Source organism: Mixophyes fleayi, chromosome 3 (assembly GCF_038048845.1).
Source record: "Mixophyes fleayi isolate aMixFle1 chromosome 3, aMixFle1.hap1, whole genome shotgun sequence".
Taxonomy (NCBI): domain Eukaryota; kingdom Metazoa; phylum Chordata; class Amphibia; order Anura; family Limnodynastidae; genus Mixophyes; species Mixophyes fleayi.
In genome coordinates, this window is record NC_134404.1 from 21,074,052 (window position 1) to 21,093,101 (window position 19,050).

Here is a 19,050-nt window from a genome sequence, read left to right on the forward strand (position 1 = left end):
GTCCGCCCGTCCTTCCATCCATCCTTCCGTCCAACAGTCCATCCGCCCATCCATCCGTCCGTCCTTCCTTCCATCCGTCCGCCCATCCTTCCGTCCATCCGCCCGTCCATCCTTCCATACGTCCGTCCGCCCCACCATCCGTCCAACCGTCCATCAGTCCATCTGCCCTTCCTTCCGTCCGTCCGTCCACACGTCCGCGTCCGCATGTCCGTCCTTCCATCCGTCCGTCCGTCCATCTGTCCTTCCTTCCGTCCATCCGTCCAACAGTCCATCCGTCCGTCGGTCCTTCCATCCGTTCGTCCGTCCAACCCGTCTGTCCGTCCGTTTTTCCTTCCGTCCAACCGTCCATCCGTCCATCCAAGCGTCCATCCGTCCATCCAAGCGTCCGTCCGTCCATCCATCCGTCCAAGTGTCCATCCGTCCGTCCATCCGTCCAACCGTTGATCTGTCCAACAGTCCATCCGTCCGTCGGTCCTTCCATCCGTTCGTCCGTCCAACCGTCTGTCCGTCCGTTTTTCCTTCCGTCCAACCGTCCATCCGTCCATCCAAGCGTCCATCCGTCCATCCAAGCGTCCGTCCGTCCATCCATCCGTCCAAGTGTCCATCCGTCCGTCCATCCGTCCAACCGTTGATCTGTCCAACAGTCCATCTGTCCTTCCTTCCGTCCATCCGCCCCTCCGTCCGCACATCCGTTTGTCCGTCTGTCCGTCCTTCCGTCTGTCCTTCCGTCCGTCCTTCCGTCCGTCCATTCGTCCGTCCGTCCGACCGTCCATCCGTTCCACCATCCTGTATGTCTTCAGTTTACCACTAACAAAATCCAATCATTAGATGAGACTGAAGGAAAAAGCCGCTTCCTGAGTGGGAAGATCTGTGCCCCCTAACAAGCCTCGGAGACAGGGATTTAACACTAAGTAAAATATCCTCTTCTCTCCTGCCGCCAGTTGGGGTCACAGACAGAGACATTGGTATGTCCCAACACCACCCAGAATGGGTGAGGAGTAATGCTTACAGAGAAATCAGCCTGGAGGACCTTGTAACCAAACGTAGAGTCTACAGAGGGAGTAATACTGATAAAATAGACTTTAGATAACAGAGACAGACGCCTGGTACAAGTCACTATGTATTAAACCCACAGAAGGACATAATGCCCATGTGGAATAAATAACCCATCCTATAGTGACAGAACTGCCCTACTGCAGTATAAGAGTCATGATCTGGACCTGCAGAGTCTTCTCACTTCTCATGGATGGGAACTGGCTGGGCCTCTGTCAGATCCCACCAGACGAAAACCTAAAGGGAGAAAATTGTGAGGTGAATATTCGCAATACATACGTCCTACCATTCCTCTAATGTTACAGACACAATGTATGGGGGTTCTTCATTCTGATTAATTAATAGTATGTTGGTAGACTTGAGCTTTTCTCTGGTTATTATATCCAGGCTATTATATGTATTATTATCCTTTATATACAGATAAAGCTTTTATAGACTAGTGACTTGATTACTGAGTCTTTAACACTAATAATGAAGGGCTAATACTAGTGTTTATTGTCTCTGGATTACTAACAGTGAATGGACCACTGTGTGACTAAAAGCCCCTAGATATCAAAATTGTTTGGCGAGTGCAGCTTTGTAATTTTGAAACACCCCCAAAAAAACCTAAATATTTTCCATGACAGATTTGTGATGCCCAACGAGAGCAATTTGGAGCCTTGTCTGAGCAAAATATGGATGTGTCTGGCCAACATTTTGGAGGTATGTTTTTGGTTGGTATTAAATGTAACATATGATAATTGTGCAGGAACATATATAGAGCTCTGCTCATAAGAGCTTACAATCTATGCTTGTTGTGAGATGAAATTTAAGGTAAATGGGCTTACTTCGGTCTGTGGACCAAGGGCAATGGGGACCAGGCCCTCAATGAAAATAAAAAATGTAATAAACAAAAACAAAAAATACTTACCTTATGCGGTCACACGTTCAGGTCAGGTCAGGTCGCGATCCGGCTCCCTCCCTGGTCCCCTCCACCGTGCTGCCCTAGCAGTGAATGTCGGGCGTGATGACATCATCATGGCCTACATTTTCATTGAGGAGTGCAGTACGGGGGAGCCACACGCGAGAGCGGAGAACAGCGACTTAGCGAGGATTCAGAGAAAAGAAGAGAAGGGGATCGGACCTGGAGAACAAGGCGATTGAAAGGTAAGTTAAGGGGGATTTGATTTTTTAGTTCAAGGGATGCTGAGTGAGTATATTAAAAAAAAAAGTGATTCTGTATATATAGATTTTCCTACAACTTCTGGAGCTAACATTACCTTCAATTATTCAGTGGATGGTTTTTATCTGGTGAAGTGACTTTGGAAAAGAGGTCTAGTTTGGAAAAGAGGGTTAGTTTGTGACCCTGAAAAATTGTGTTTTTGTTTTCTAGTCTCATTGCTAATTTAAATAAAGACATGTAATTCAGTATGGTGTCCTCTCCTGAACTCAGGAAAGTAGAAATATTTGCAAAATTATTTTATTGCATTCAGTCATGGTAATGATTAGTGTTACATATCCTCTTTTGGTTAATTTGATGTCTTTTAATAAACTTGGTGCTATGGCCCATAGCATATTCCATTTGTGTGTTCTCCTAACTGCTCAACTCTGTGGTAATTAGCAGTGATGACAATGAGCAGACAGGAGCTGTGGATGTGTTGCAGAGAGCATGACAACTTTTGATTATGTAATATCATACTTACCTACTTTCTGTATTCTGCTTCCGGGAGATGGGCGTGACTGGAGGGCGGGAGGGGGCGGGGCGGGGCAGGACATGACAAACCGCGTAATTTTAGCCCCTTCCCCCGAGACGGAAATGACATTTTGTCGCGGGCGGCGGGGCCAAAATGCAGCGATTCTGGCTGAATCGTGTCATTTAGCGGTGGCTGCAGCGGGATGCGGGAGATTTGCCAGCTCTCCCGGGAGCCCGGGAGACTGACCCCAATTTTGGGAGTCTCCCGGACATTCCGGGAGAGTTGGCAGGTATGTGTAATATTATCATTAGCAGGAAGTAGCCACCACAAGTGTCTGAATCTTACCTGCCCTTCTCCAATCTACCAGGGCTATCTCCAGGAGTGACCCACACACATACATAGGTAGGGGCCCCAGTGCACTGCTTTTCCCGGGGGCCCATAATGTTGTTAAGATGGCCCTGGTTATCCACCTGTATAAAACCTCTCACCTCACTTATATCCTGCTGCATCTGCCATTACCTCTCCTCCCAGGCTCACCTCCTCATGTCTTCTGACTGAGTGAGTGAATGAGTGCTGTCATGTCAGCATTGTAATATCAGAGTGCTGTCATGTCAGCATTGTGATGTCATCAGATGACTTACCCACCATACACAGAATACAGGACAGCCTGAGGATTTACCATCTAATGTACACACTGAGCCTGCGCTGTCCTCACTGTATATTCAGTTCCCATCCAGTGGTTACAGATCCAGATGTCTGTCTATACTGCATCTGCTAGGATAAATGAGTATTATATATTAGTATATATTACCAATATATTAGTACTATTGTATTATATAGTACGTCCAGTTTATTCACATTACAGAGTGTCTCCTAAAGATGTTTATATACAGAGTACTTTCCCCTACATAATCTGTATAATGAATATTAGGAAGATGACACTGATTGTTTGTCCATGGCTGGGAACAAATAACGTGATATACACATATTATACAGATATTACTTGAGTAATAATAGTAAATATTTTATACCTGGGCTCTGGATTACAGTTACCCCACTATATAAAACATCTCACCGCAGTTGTATCTTCCTGTATCTGCCATTACATCTCCTCCCTGGCTCACCTCCTCCTGTCTTGTGAGTGAGAGAGAGAGAGTGAGTGAGCGCTGTCATGTCAGCATTGTGATGTCAGAGGTTACAAGCCCTGATGCAGGCTAGCGATACTAGATACAGTAATGACACTGAGAGGACCCAATCACTGATTTATTCTGATAAATGAGTATTGATAATGAAAGAGGTCGCAAGAGCTAGCAATCTAGTGTGAAAAGCACTGAGCACATACTTGCCTACTTTTCATACTTTGCCTACAGGAGATGATAGATTACTCCGTTTACATAATCAAGTGTGTGAGACAAGGTGGAGGATGACGCAAATTTTGTCTTTTATTTGGTGTATAATTCGCATTTCCGTACTATACATGCATCCACATGCAGAACTAGCGGCATCGGACACTGAAGAGTCCTAATGCTAAGAGAAGCAGAACCGGAAAGGAATGGGGAGGACAAGTGTAGGCCGATCACAGTAATGGCGTGTCCACGTAATTGCGGCAGAATCAGAGGTGGGAGCAGCTGGAGATACGCTGTATGTCAGCCGGTGTATATCTTGCGGGTGCTCGAACTCTGGTGCAAAGAGCTTTGCAGTGAAAAATAAAAATAATAATTAAAAAAAAACATTGTGCAGACCTCCCCCCCTCCCACTGGTGTTATATAAGCAACAGTGCTCATAGCTTGGGCTGGTTGCGTGGGAACAACCATCTTGGTTCCCCCCATAAAAGCCACAACCAATAATAGGCGAGTCTAGCAACTAACCAAAGAGAGCGGATTTCTCACAAACTGAACAGAGGGAATCAGGTGTTGCACTATTTTTATTATAATATTAATTTTAAAATGTCGCCAATTTGTCCATGGCCTAACTCGTATACATAATCTTTTCTTAATCTTAGTATATCAAAAAGGGAAAATTGTTAAAACTAGAGATGTGCTCAGACACCCTTCTTTTGGTTGTAAAATCATCATCTTCGTGAGAGTCAGAGGAGAAGATGGTGCAGGGGGATATATCAGAGAGACAGGAGAGAAGATGGTGCAGGGGGATATGTGAGAGAGTCAGGAAGAAGATGGTGCAGTGGGATATGTGAGATAGACAGGGGAGAAGATGGTGCAGGGGGGTATGTGAGAGAGTCAGAGGAGAAGATGATGCAGGGGGATATGTAAGAGGAGAGGAAGAAGATGGTGCAGGGGGATATGTGAGAAAGACAGGGGAGAAGATGGTGCATGAGGATATGTGAGAGGGACAGGGGAGAAGATGGTGCAGGGGGATATGTGAGAGGGACAGGGGAGAAGATGGTGCAGGGGGATATGTGAGATAGTCAGGGGAGAAGATGGTGCAGGGGGATATGTGAGAAAGACATGGGAGAAGATGGTGCAGGGAGATATGTGAGATAGACAGGGGTGAAGATGGTGCAGGGAGATATGTGAGAGAGTCAGGAAGAAGATGGTGCAGGGAAATATGTGAGACAATCAGGAAGATGGTGCAGGGGGATATGTGAAAGGGTCAGGGGATAAGATGGTGCAGGGGGTTATGTGAGAGGGACACTTTAAAAGATGGTACAGGGGGATATGTGAGAGAGACAGGAGAGACGATGGCTCGAGGGAGAGAGGAGAAGATGGTGCAGGGGGATATGTGAGATAGATAGGGGAGAAGATGGTGGAAGTGAGAGGGAGAGGGGAGAAGATGTTGGAGGGGGATATGTGAGAGGGAGAGGGGAGAAGCTGGTGCAGGGGGATATGTGAGAGAGACAGGGGAGAATATGGTGCAGGTGATATGTGAGAGTCAGGGGAGAAGATGGTGCAGAGGGACATGTGAGAGAGTCAGGGGAGAGATGGTGCTGGGGGATATGTGAGAGAGCCAAGGGAGAATATGGTGCAGGGGGATATGTGAGAGGGACGGGGAGAAGAAGGTGCAGTGGGATATGTGAGAAGGACAGGGGAGAAGATGGTGCAGGGGGATGTGTGAGATAGACAGTGGAGAAGATGGTGCAGGGAGATAGGTGAGAGGGTCAGGGGAGAAGAAGTTGCAGGGGGATATTTGAGAGGGACAGGGGAGAAGATGGTGCAAGGGCATAGGTGAGAGGAGCAGGGCAAAATATGATGCAGAGGCATAGGTAAAAGGTAAAGTATGAAGGGAGAGACCGCTTAAGAATGGGAATGTAAGGGATGCAGCCACCATAAACACAAGTAGTAATGAAGGATGGGAATGCACAGAAACAGATTTTTTTGGGGGGGACATGGGGGGTGTAATTTTTCAGCTACAGGCAGGACAAGTGTTTTAAACAAAAATCAAAGCTATCATACTCCATTCACTTATATTTTCCATACCCCAACTTCTAAATTTCCACTTCGACCACTGAGTAGAGGTTGAAAATGTACTACTGCTGCCAGTACTAGACTTGAGTGGGCCCTGACACCTGATGGCTCCCCTCTTTGTTGGTGGGGGGAGCATGTACTTAAAAAAAATTAAAAAAAATAATATTCATGATCGCGGGACTGGCGCCCCACCTCCCTCTTCTCTGCTCCATTCGCACTGAATATCGTGTGTGCCATCATCACATCACGCCAGAGGGGCGATGTGTGTTTAAGAGGCACAGCAGGCGAGATGTGTGGCAAAGAGCCATAGGAAGGGCAATGTGTGCATCTTGTAGCGCTCCACTGGGGTGTTATCGTGGGAAATGTAGATCAGCACAAACTGGAGAGATACAGATGCTGGTAAACTATTTTGGGGGAGTTTTATAGTACACCTGGAAGTCTGAGGACATGTGGGATGTCTTGAGAGCATGTGGTGGTATTTTATTGCACTTGGGGGGTATGTGGGGGCATTTTTGGATGAGTGATGTTTTCATTCTCAAAATGAGGGGGTAATATGCGGCCCCATTTATGGTTGGTTGGATGCATATATTATATACTGCATGACCTGTGCTGTACACTGTGTTTATTTATTGTCCAGCTTTTCATATTTCATGTACCAAACATATTCCAACATTCCAGATAGATAGATAGATAGATAGATAGAATGATCTAACACACACAGAGAGAGTAAGGTCAATTTAATAGCAGCAAATTAACCTCCTAGTATGTTTTTGGAGTGTGGTAGGAAACCGAAGCACCCGGAGGAAACCCACGCAAACACAGGGAGAACATACAAACTCCACACAGATGGTTGGGAATCGATCTCATGAAGTACCCGTCATTGCCCGGGTTTAAATCTTCAAGTTATTAAGTTATCAGTGAGTTGGATGTAACTGTCAACATTTTATTAATAATTAGCAGCTTAGCAGCTTTTCCAACACACCCATGAGGTGGCTGCCCAGTGTTTTTGTTTTTATATTAATTGTCATCCAAATCCATCCAGTGGAAGGCCCAGAACAGACTCCCTAAAACCTGGCCAGGATCCAACTGGACCACCTTGCGTTAGTTTTATCCCAATCGGTACAGGGGTGTCCAAATGCAGGCCCAGAACAGGCTCAGTGGGTCAAAGTTCTTCCCAGCGTACACCAATGGGAAGTCTGAACGGGACCCTAATTCCCTTAAAACTTGGCCATGATCCAACTGAACCACCTCACAATGGTTTCATCTCAATCAGTGCAGGGGTGTCCGAATGCATAACCAGACACCCTGCTTTTCTCCACTTAATATCATCATCATCATCATTTATTTATATAGCGCCAACATATTTCGTAGCGCTTTACAATTGGGGACAAACATAATAAACTAATAAACAAACTGGGTAAAACAGACAAAGAGGTGAGAAGGCCCCTGCTCGCAAGCTTGCAATCTATGGTACAATGGGAGATTGACACCTGAGGTTAAGTCTACATTTTGCATTTTGGCTAAGCCAGACTGCAAAGGTAAAAGTGACTTAAAAGCTAAATGATCCTGTCACACAACAATGTAGGTCAGGGGGTAGTTGTCTTGTGTGAAATTGTGTAACAGGCGGTAACAGGCTAAAGGCGGTGAGGTTAAGAGGGTGGTTGAGGAATATTATAAGCTTGTCTGAATAGGTAGGTTTTCAGAGAACGCTTGAAAGTTTGTAGACCAGAGGAGAGTCTTATTGTGCGAGGGAGAGAATTCCATAGAATGGGTGCAGCCCGAAAAAAGTCCTGTAACCAGGAATGGATGAGGGTGGATGAGAGACGCAGCTCTTGTGCAGAACGGAGTTGCCGAGTTGGAAGATATTTTGAGACAAGAGAGGAGATGTATGTTGGTGCAGCTTTGTTTTTTAATAGTTCAATGTCACTGATACTGGCCTTCACCCAATTGCATTGACGTTAAAACAGTTTGGTTTTAAATTCAAGAAATATATATATAAATTGGGGGGGGGGGGGGGGGGTGCTGTTCAGAGTCAAGCAGCGCCCTGTTTTTTGTCCACTGACTGAAACACTTTGATTTTAATAAAGAATGTTTTTTATGCACTCCTAATTAGTTTACTAACATACAATTACTACTACCAGTAGCCACTAACTGTCAACTCTTCACTTTCTCAAAATCAATTTATCAGCACACATTTCCAGCAGACTGATCTGTAAATCATTCTGCCTCTCTCTTCATTTACCTCCCTTATCCATACTCTTGTTCCTTTTCACTCTCCTTGAATGACTATTCTACAGCAGTTTAACACACTTTCTCACTGTTCTATCCTTGACATTCCGCCTTCTCCTCTCCACCGAAACTGCCCTCATCAAGGTGCAAGATCATCTACCCTTGGCTAAGTTAAAGTGCTACTTCTCACTGCCATTTTCAACACTGTTAAACACCCTCCCCTCCTTGACACCCTTCATCTACTTGTCTTTTATGACACCGTCCTTTCCTAACTTAATTCCTACCTCTCTAACCACTCCTACAACACCTCTTCCTCAGCCACTTGTGCCTCTATTCTTCCTTTATCTGTCAATGTCCCCTAAGGCTCTGTCCTTGGCCCATTGCAGTTCTCCCTTTACACCTTCTCTCTTGGTCAACCTATTATCTGCGTCAGTCTCCAGTATCACCTCTATGCTATGACACTCTAATCTACGTTTCCTTCCCTGACCCCTCTCCTTCACTCCATTCCCGCGTACCCAACTGCCTCCCTGCCACCTTGTGTCGCTGAATGCTACCTCAAGCTCAACATATCAAACTGATTTCCACCACCTATGTCACATCCCCTCCTCCCGTTTCTCTAAAAGTTGATAACGTGACCTTCACTCCTGTTATCCATGCACGCTGCCTAGGGGTCATTATTAGCTTTGCCCTCAATTTAACTCCTCGCATTCAGTTCCTACTACAATCATGTCACCTTCACCTTTGCAACATTGCCAATATTCGCTTTTTTCTCTCACTGGATGTCACCAAGACCATTGTCCACACTCTTGTCATTTCCTCTCTTAATTATTGCCTGAGAGGTGCTGTCGCCCTGCAGCCTGTTCTGAATTATCATCATCATCAGTTATTTATATAGTACCACTAATTCCGCAGCGCTGTACAGAGAACTCATTCACATCAGTCCCTGCCCCATTGGAGCTTACAGTCTAAATTCCCTAACATACACACACACACACACACACACACACACACACACACACACACACACACACACAGAGACTAGGGTCAATTTAGATAGCAGCCAATTAACCTACCAGTATGTTTTTGGAGTGTGGGAGGAAGCCGGAGCACCCGGAGGAAACTCATGCAAACATGGGGAGAACATACAAACTCCACACAGATAAGGCCATGGTTGGGAATCGAACTCATGACCCCAGTGCTGTGAGGAAAAAGTGCTAACCACTGAGCCACTGTGCAGTCCTGAATACAGCATCATATCTAATCTTCCTCTCCTGATTTTCCTCTTCCACTGTCCTCTCTGTAAAACCCTCCATTGGCTCCCCTTTCAATCCTGAATACAATCTAAGCTACTTACCCTGACTTATAAAACCAACTTTAACTCATCTCCTGCCTACATCTCCAGCCTTGTCAAGTATGCAATATCTGAGAGGAGATTCAGGCCCATGTTAGCTATAAGCATCTCTGTTATTAGAGAAACGCTCATGAACATAAATAACTTTGGAGCCTCCACACAGTCATGAGGAACTTCCGTGTGGCAGAAGAGACATCTCATCACCAGGAAACTATCCACTGCGTCAAAGTACGGGAAAGGAGGCCAGGAATCGGCTGTGCTGTTTGACCATGGAGGTTTTGATAAGGAAACCCCACAGTTTCCCTGCCACTGGTGAGCAGTTGGTGAGCATAAGGGGTAAAGGCAAATCTGGACAGTGTTGTCTTGTTAAAATTGCAATTGCTGCGACCCACCTGCTACTGGCCGTAAACAAAATCTAATGAGGAACTAAGGCAGAGGCAGATTTGTGTTGTATATTTCGGAAAAGCCACTAGGTGGCAGAGTCTGTCTAATGAATACAGACTTCACGTTCCACCAGCTCAGACTTTAATATTGAGGTATATTGAGAGCAGCAATATCTTCAGATCTGTTCCCCGTTACAGGCGCCTCATTCTACTGTTGTATATTTCATTGGAGGAATTTTAACCTTAAGTGAATTGTCCCTCATGGTCCCAGCTCTATTCATAAACTATTCATTCTGCAATTGGGGAATTTACGCTACAGCGCAGAATGGCGAAGCAGAAGCCAGAATCGAAAATGGTATCACTGGAACTTCGAGAAACCCCTATTCTGCCACAAAAGTAAAGTCATTATGCCAAATGTTCCACCAGCTTTGCTTTATTTTATAGATTATGAATAGAGCTGAAAGATTGATGGTCATACTGCTGTGTGTGTGTCACAACTATAATGCGTACCTGCTGTTGTTGGCGCAACTCAGAGGAAGGTGCGGAATCTAATGTGCCCCTGGTATTCACCAGTAACCCCCGCAAGGAAGTATGGACTCCGCTGCAGTGACACGCAGGTCGCGGCCCTTCCACGAGTCAACAGCGAGATACAAAGAGGTGTCAAACAGGCCGGGTCGGTAATGTTCTGGTAGTAGAGGTACACAAGGATATCCAGAAGAATGGTGAGGCAAGCCGGGTCGATAACGTTCAGGTAGCGCAGTACAAAGGGAGAATCCAAATAGAGGTGGTCAAACGGTCCGGGTCAAAGGGTCACAGGCAGAACAAGGATGGTCAGGAACAATGCAGAAAAGTGGCAATACACACAATAGCGCTGGAGGCAGGAAGACCTGATACTCTGGCACAGGGGACATGACAGGAAGTGCCTTATAAAGCCCAGGGGACCAATGAGATTCTAATGGGCGGCAGCGCTGTGATTAGCTGCCGCCGAGCTATCCAATAGCGTCCTGTTGCCTAGCAATGGGACGCGCATGCGCAGACGGCCGCGCCTGGAGGCTGGGACTTCCGCGTCTGGTTGCCAGGCAATGACGTAGGCGGCCGTCCCGAGGAAACAGCGGGACGGCGCCTGACAGTGTGTCGTGGTTGGTCTACAATGGGGAACGTCAGTGAATATTATGTGGAACGGTTTTGAAAATGTTGCTTATCTCTACCGTGTACAAGTCATTCTGCCACGCAATGCATAGCACACCATTATATCAATAATTATACTTTGTAGGCTTGTCAGGTCACATGGTATGGAAAAATGTATATCTGTAATGCTAATGTTCCCATTGGAGCATAAGATGTCACATCCACTGGAGCATTGTACTCATGCATTGTACTCATGCTGTTACTCTCATTTGGAAGTCTATTAAAAGCTTTTTGCTCCACTCGTGTGTAAATGTATTGGGGAATTTTACATACCAGCGGAGGGACTTCCATCGCCACAGTGTGTGCACATGCATATGCTGTGTTGCCTGGAGGTTTGGGAGGTACAGGACTGCCTGTCTCCCTTCTGAAGCTCCCGCTTTGCTGTTCTGAGCATCCACGGGAGATCAGAGAAGGGCCCTCTACACAGCATGCCCGGGGCCGGGGCATTCCCAGTGCTACCGTGTGGTACGAAGAAGTGGCATTGCCATGCTGTGTTCCTATAGACTGGCTGGGCTGGGGGAGGGCGGGGGCCATCCCCATAGTGGGCTACCTTGGGCTGGGTGTACTATCCACTGGGATCCACTCCTCTCAGTAAACAAACAAGAAGGACAATGCAGTACTTACTTATGATATTCTGCAATCTCTTGGCTGCTGAGAGTGATGTTAAGCCCCAGGGGTCTGATTCATTAGGGAACGTAAGTGCCGATACTGCTGTATTTTGCGTTAAATTGCACTGTGCATGCCCAGAAACTAATTATACAGCAAAGAACGCAAGTGTATGCAATTCATCTTCAAGCACAAAGGACACTTACGTCAGGCTATGATTTTATGGGGGGAACGGGGAGGGAAAGAGGCGTATACACGTAGTCATTGTACAGTTAGGGCGTGCCAAGCTCAATACGTTCCTTTTGCATGTCTTAATGAATCAGCGCTGGGTGAATAACTGTAACACTTATATTTAGCAAACTGCGGGTTTGAAAAAGTGGAGATGTTGCCTGTAGCAACCAATCAGATTCTAGCTATCATTTTGTAGAATGTGCTAAATAAATGATAACTAGAATCTGATTGGTTGCTATAGATAACATCTCCAAGTTTTCAAACCCCCAGTTTAGTAAATATACCCTTAATTGTGATTTGTTTTATTTAATTGGATGTGAGTGAGAGATTAGTATTCAGTCTGCAAGGTATTACATTATATTATTTTGGCAAGATGGTCAAGAACAATTGATTTAAAGGAGATTAATATTAATGTGGGTTTTTAATGTACAGCTTACTTTATGCCTCTTTATTTAACATACATAATTAAATTTATATTCATTGTACTTTTCTATTTTTATTATTATTGCACCGTGTTATTTTTTCCCACTCTGAAACCAAGCATTTGGAATCCTCCCTCTAGAAGTCTTGCATTTGCCCCCGTAGACGCCCCGCTTCCTATTGATTTGAACCCACCTACTGACAATATGCCCACACCTACCGCATGGGGTCATTTTCAGAATATTTTGCAAGCCCCACCTTAAATTCCCAATCTGCCCATCTCTTTATGCACAGTATGTACACTGGATGTTGTGGTTTACTGTATGATCTATGTTTCCCTTTAAGCAGACTTTACTTCATTGTACTTATTGTGTTCTTTATGTCACTGTCTTGTGTTCTGCTTACACCTACACATCATTACACTGCAGTAATAAATAGAAAGACATATGTTTAATTTCAGTTACTTTTTTAGCATATTCAAGATGACTGCAAACTGTTTATGTCTTATTTTTATCCCCGTATTTTCATTCTGGTGGATAACAGAACGTTACAATTTCTAATGGCAGAAGACGTTATCACAAGAGCAAGGACATAATGTGAAATCAGTGTTATGAAGAAAGTGATCGAATATTTACTTGCATTAAAATATCTCAGCTCGTCTATGTAAAAAGTCGAGCACAGAACTTACACCAACGCATGTGTAAGTGCATAAGTCTCACATTGTCTCACATGAATAATTAAAAGTAGACAAGGAGAGTGTTAGCAAGAACAGGCGTAGGCTGCCTCTAACTTGCCCTCTTATTGGAGTACTCAGGTATCTGGCAGCAGGTAAAGATGATACTCTGGTATGATAGAAGAACAATTCACTTTAATTTTCTGCTTGCCGAACGTATTGCTTTAGGACACTGTGTTTATCTGGTCAAAAAATTGTGGTGTTCTCTTAGTATATAATATAATATAATATTTTAAAATAAAATTCCCGGTGCATCTTTGGTCATGGCTCCCTTTCCCGCTTTGTTGGCTGGAGAGTCACACCATCCCTCGAACAAGTCCCGACTGTGAAGGACTGTTGATAGGTATGTCCTTGTCTCCAGCATTTTCAGGGTTACTTTAGTAGAGGGTGCATGTGATTGGAGTGCCTCAGGCACTCCCCCTAGGGGACATGACAGCCACATCCACCCCAGTGTGTCAGGGTAATGTTTTTGGAAGGTATGCATTGCTGCTGGGAAGGATAATTTAAGCATTATAATGTGAAGAGGTGCTCGGTAGAAGAGGACTACTTACCTGTTCGCCAATGCTGAACAGGCAAGTTCTTGGCACCCACGTCCAACTCCAGCCCTGGGCCAAGTGAATCTGCAAAGTTTGTTTTGGTCCAATCAGAAACCACCATGGTGAGCCAATCCATTACCCCATTCTCTCACCATGACTATATAACTGGCCATTGCGAAAAGGCGACGACGGAGAAGGAGCAGTGAAGCGCTCCTGAAGAGCGAGGAGACACTGGGCGGAAACAGAAGACACCAGCAGTGGGCAGATGTTGTCGGACACCAGGCCTGTGAGCACATTAAACTCTGGGGCTAGGTCCAAGAGCACATATTAGTTCAGGTATTAGATCTGTGGACACAGGTAGATTCAGTCCTTAGGCCTGTGGTGCTCCTTTTTTCTGTATCCTCCCCTATCCTCCTTACAAGCAGGGAGATGATTGGACACCAGGGAGACGTGTTTTGTAGCACCACACCCTGGGCACTGTCTCAGCTAAGTAACGGCAACTAGCGTCTTTTCTATGTACTACCGGTGTCTAGCCAGCTCTTAAGTGGTTAACATGGACATAATAGTGATTCATCAGCGCACATCCATTCTCTTACAGCCGAGTCTCACTCACATCTACTCTGCAGGCGCAATTAGTCACTTGTTTGGGCTCTGACACTTACTTGCTAGTGTTCTCCCAGCCCTGCTCACCCCTCCTCTGTGGAGGTAACATCTCTGGGGCTATAACAAATGCTCGTTGTGCTCTCTTATCGATGTTCTCAAAAAGTGAAAAAATAGTTTTCAATCCTTATCGCATTGATAAGGGTTAAACTATTTCTCAAATCTATGAAGAACGCAACACAGGAACAGTAGTTCCGATAAACTTCTGTTTCTGTGATAAAATAAAATACTTACTCCGCCTCTTCGTAATGTGCTGTCTCCGGATCTCCTCTTTGTCTCTTTCGTTCCTCTTCATACTGCAATTGCGCATGTGCAGTTCGAAGACTTGGGCATGCGCACAAACATCTGCTCTCTCGTTGCAGAGAGAGAGAGAGAGAGAGAGTGGTTAGTGACAGAGAGGGATCATGTGATTCCTCCACACATGCGCTGTCTTCAGAGCAAAGCTGACAGCACTGAAATTTTTAAATGATGATAATGCACGCCAGCTTCGGAACTTGTTAGATTGCAGTAGGGAGCAGTCACCATACTATTGAATGGTGACTGCTCCCAAAATCTAAACAGAATGCAAAGCAGCAGATATCCACGATATCTGCTGCAATGCACCATTCATAAATATGCGGGACACTCCAACTTGCGTTAGAGTTGCATTGGAGTTATGGTAAGTGTCTGAAAGTTTGATAGCACTACTTCTTAAACATGCCCCTCTGTCCCTCCCTCACTGTCCGGTGCACTTTCAGCCTCTCTTGGTAGATCTGGCCCTCTCACCAGTGTCCTCTTGCAGCCTCTTCACTCACCCCTTGGACTATAAAAGTGTCCTCCCTGGGTCGCACCCCAAACAGGGCGTTAACATCATTAAAAAGTTGTCATCACATTTTTAAATTATACTGTATATATATATATATATATATATATATATATATATATATATAGTCAGTTAAAACGAACATCATTCTGACCAGTGTTTCCTACCCCCACCCCTTCCAATGCTACTTGCACCCCCTTGCTAACTTTTTTTCTCCCAATACCTCTATTCCCACTGGAGCCAGACAGTCATAGATTTCCTCATACACTAACAGCATAAAAAATCGTTTGACTGCAGGAGGAAATGCTCTGTAATTGGTCACTCTGTGAGGACCATGTGATTAGATGTGGAAGAAAAGGTAATGAGAGTGAGGAAGTATCCTCTCCTACCTACGCCTGCTGTCTGTCACTGTGATCATTGTGCAATGACCGCCGGAGGAAGTATGTGATTGTGTCACTGGGTGCTTCCTCCTGCAGTCACTCTGTGAGGAGCATGTGATACGACGTGGAAGAAAGGGTAATGAGACTGAGGAAGTATCCTCTCCTACCTACGCCTGCCGTCTGTTACTGATCATCGTGCAATGACTGCTGGAGGAAGTATGTGATTGCATCACTGGGTGCTTCCTCCTGCAGTCAATCTGTGAGGAGCATGTGATAAGACGTGGAAGAAAGGTTAATGAGAGTGAGGAAGTATCCTCTCCTACCTACTCCTGCCGTCCATCACTGATCATCGTGCAATGACCGCTGGAGGAAGTATGTGATTGTGTCACTGGGTGCTTCCTCCTGCAGTCAATCTGTGTGCAGATGGAAACCTTATAGCAGTATCAGGTTTCGAGACAACATTAAGATGTAAAAGGGTATTACAGCACCAATTAAATAGGAGATTTTCAGTTACCTGTTGAAGTTTCAGAGCAATTATTTTGGTATATATTTAAGAGGAAGAGTTTTCTAGCATGTGGAGAAAGATGATGTTTTATGTAAGTTGAAGGTGCTTTAATAGTTAAAACCTTTCAATATGCTGAGTGTTAAGCTAGGTCATTTTACTATAATCAATTTCATCAACATTTATTTATATAACACCAGTAAATTCAAAAGTGCTTTACAATTGGAAACACAGTAATAAAACAATACTGGGTAATACAGACAGAGAGGTAAGAGGGCCCTGCTCGCAATCTTACAATCTATGGGACAATGGGAGTTTAATACATGAGGGTAAGTACTACATATTTCATATTGGTCCAGCAAGAATGCAAAGGTAGAAAGTGCATAGTGGGCTATATGATCCAGTTACACAGCAATGTTGGTCAGATGGTTGTTGTCTTGGGTTAGCTGTGTAGAGGGTGGTAATAGGGTAACCTAGGGAGATTAAGATGCTGGTTGAGGAATATTATAAACTTGTCTGAAGAGGTGGGTTTTCAGAGAACATTTGAAGGTTTGAAGATTAGAGGAAAGTCTTACTGTGCGAGGGAGGGAATTCCACAAAGTGGGTGCAGCCGAAAAAAGTCCTGTAACCGAGAATGGGAGGATGTGATGAGAGTGGAAGAGAGACGCAGATCTTGTGCAGAACGGAGGTATCGAGCTGGGAGATATTTTGAGACAAGTGAGGAAATGTAAGTCGGTGCAATTTTGATGACGGCCTTGTATGTTAGTAGAAGAATTTTATATTGGATTTGTTGAAATACAGGCAACCAATGTAGAAACTGACAGAGTGGCTCAGCAGAGGAAGAACGCATTGCAAAGGATTGCATACACTATGGGAGGGGGGGGGGGGGGGTATGCGCATTTCCGGGTATGATGTTACACAAAATATTGCCGAATTTTGCTCACAAATCTATAAGCGATGTTTCGAGTACTGAACATCCCATGGTGCCTCACTACGCCAGGCTCCAATGGGATGTCGTTACTAATTGAATTCCACTTGTGGTTGCTGCCCAGACATTACATTGGAGCATTGGTGGTCTGGGCACAGTATCTTATCTGTTATTGGAGGTTAATAGGATATGGAAAGCCTGCTTAGATTTGGCATCTGAATAACGTCCATTATTATTTCTAGGAAGTTATGTATGCATAAAAGCAAATGAGATGTATGAGCGTTTGGGTCTACTAATTCTATTCAGTGTTTCTGCTTGTCACAGTTCTTCTTGAACTGTGACAGATTGTTCTTGTTCTTCTCCATTATGCAACCTCAATATGTAGAATATCGGTGTTTTCTTTATCACGATTTGCATCTATTTTCAGAACGTCTCAGAGTACGCTTCACAAATAAATAAATATACACTTGTTTATATGTTTACATTGATTCTTTGTTTTATTTTTATATACAAATGCTAGTTAGTCCTAAGACTAATGTGCCACTAGTGACTAATTAGCACCGTGACTTCATTGGCTGAAGAATTTTGGGACTGTTTAAGCTCCTTATTATAACGCTGTGAATTTTATATTAATAATGTCTGAAATTCATACTTTGTAGAGGTCTTCTACAGCGGTACACTTTGTCCTTTTATGTATAATCAGGGCCCTCTTAAGACCATCTTGGGCCCCCGGGCACAGCAGTGCACCGGGGCCCCTATATATACAAAAAAAAAAAAAATGATTATATATATGGGCCCTGCAGCCCAGGGGGGCCCGTCGGAGGAAGCTCAAAAAAAAACCCTGGAAAAAGAAAAGAAGAAAATACTTACCGTGCTGTCAGCTGGTGATCCGGCTCCCTCCCTGATCTCCTCCTCCGTCGCGCTCCGCAATGGATGTCGGGCGGGCGTGATGACGTCACGCCTGACATGCACTACAAGCGCGACGGAGGAGGAGACCAGGGAGGGAGCCGGATCGCCAGCTGACAGCACGGTAAGTATTTTCTTCTTTTCTTTTTCCAGGTTTTTTTTTTTTGGCTTCCTCCGACGGGCCCCCCTGGGCTGCAGGGCCCCCGGGCACCTGCCCATTGTGCCCTATGGGAAAGACGGCCCTGTGTATAATGTGTTATACAGTATGAAACTGACAGATTATTATGGTTCAGTTTCAATATTAATAAACATTTTTATATATCAGTGCTGTTTTGCAGACGATTTTGCAGATATTTTATTAATGTATTTTTTTTTTTTTAGTATAACAACCTAGCATCACTCATGCAATTTTAGTTCTCGTTTCCTTTTAAATTACTTGGGCCCACAGAATTCCCTTGAGTGGCTGGAGGTGGATTTTTTTCTTATTTCTTATTTTATTTTTATATGTTTGTATTTTAGGTATCTTAAGGTACGTTTTTCGGTATTTACAGAGGACAGGTAGCAGTGTGTCGTCATCACTAACAACTGCACATTCTTTTTCACTTACTGTAATTAGCTCTTTGCTAAAGGTCAAGTCAATTAGGACTAAGGGGTAGATTTACTAAGAATCTTGTTCAGTGGCAGTTTTCAAATGCCACACATCATCACCAGTTTAGTGCTCCAAACCATTTGAGGCTGCACTGTAACATGCCTAGTGATGTGTGGCAGATTGAAAACAGCTAAACCGCCAGTGGTTTGTCTATCAAAACTGCCAGGAAGAAAGACAGGTTTTTCTATACATGCTGATTGAACTATCTTGCCATTCAGAGAATTAGAGGGGGCACTAATTAAGTATTAAAGTAGTAGTATATCTATTTAATAAATAAATCATATTTCCTTCCCTCCAAACAGCCCCAGCAATAAATTAATAGCGTTTACTTTTAATATTACCATTTCTCTCAACCATCCCCTGCATTAAATAATTAATATTCACATTTATTAAATAGT

At 44.5% G+C, this 19,050-nt stretch overlaps 1 long non-coding RNA gene across 1 annotated transcript in view; it reads left to right on the top strand.

Moving 5' to 3' along the window:
- The window catches only part of LOC142142603 (uncharacterized), a 79,285-nt gene that overhangs the window by 49,740 nt on the left and 10,495 nt on the right, over positions 1–19,050 (top strand). The window contains exon 3 of the long non-coding RNA XR_012689236.1: positions 1,680–1,755. This is a non-coding gene — a long non-coding RNA (uncharacterized LOC142142603). The remainder of the gene's footprint in view (positions 1–1,679; positions 1,756–19,050) is intronic.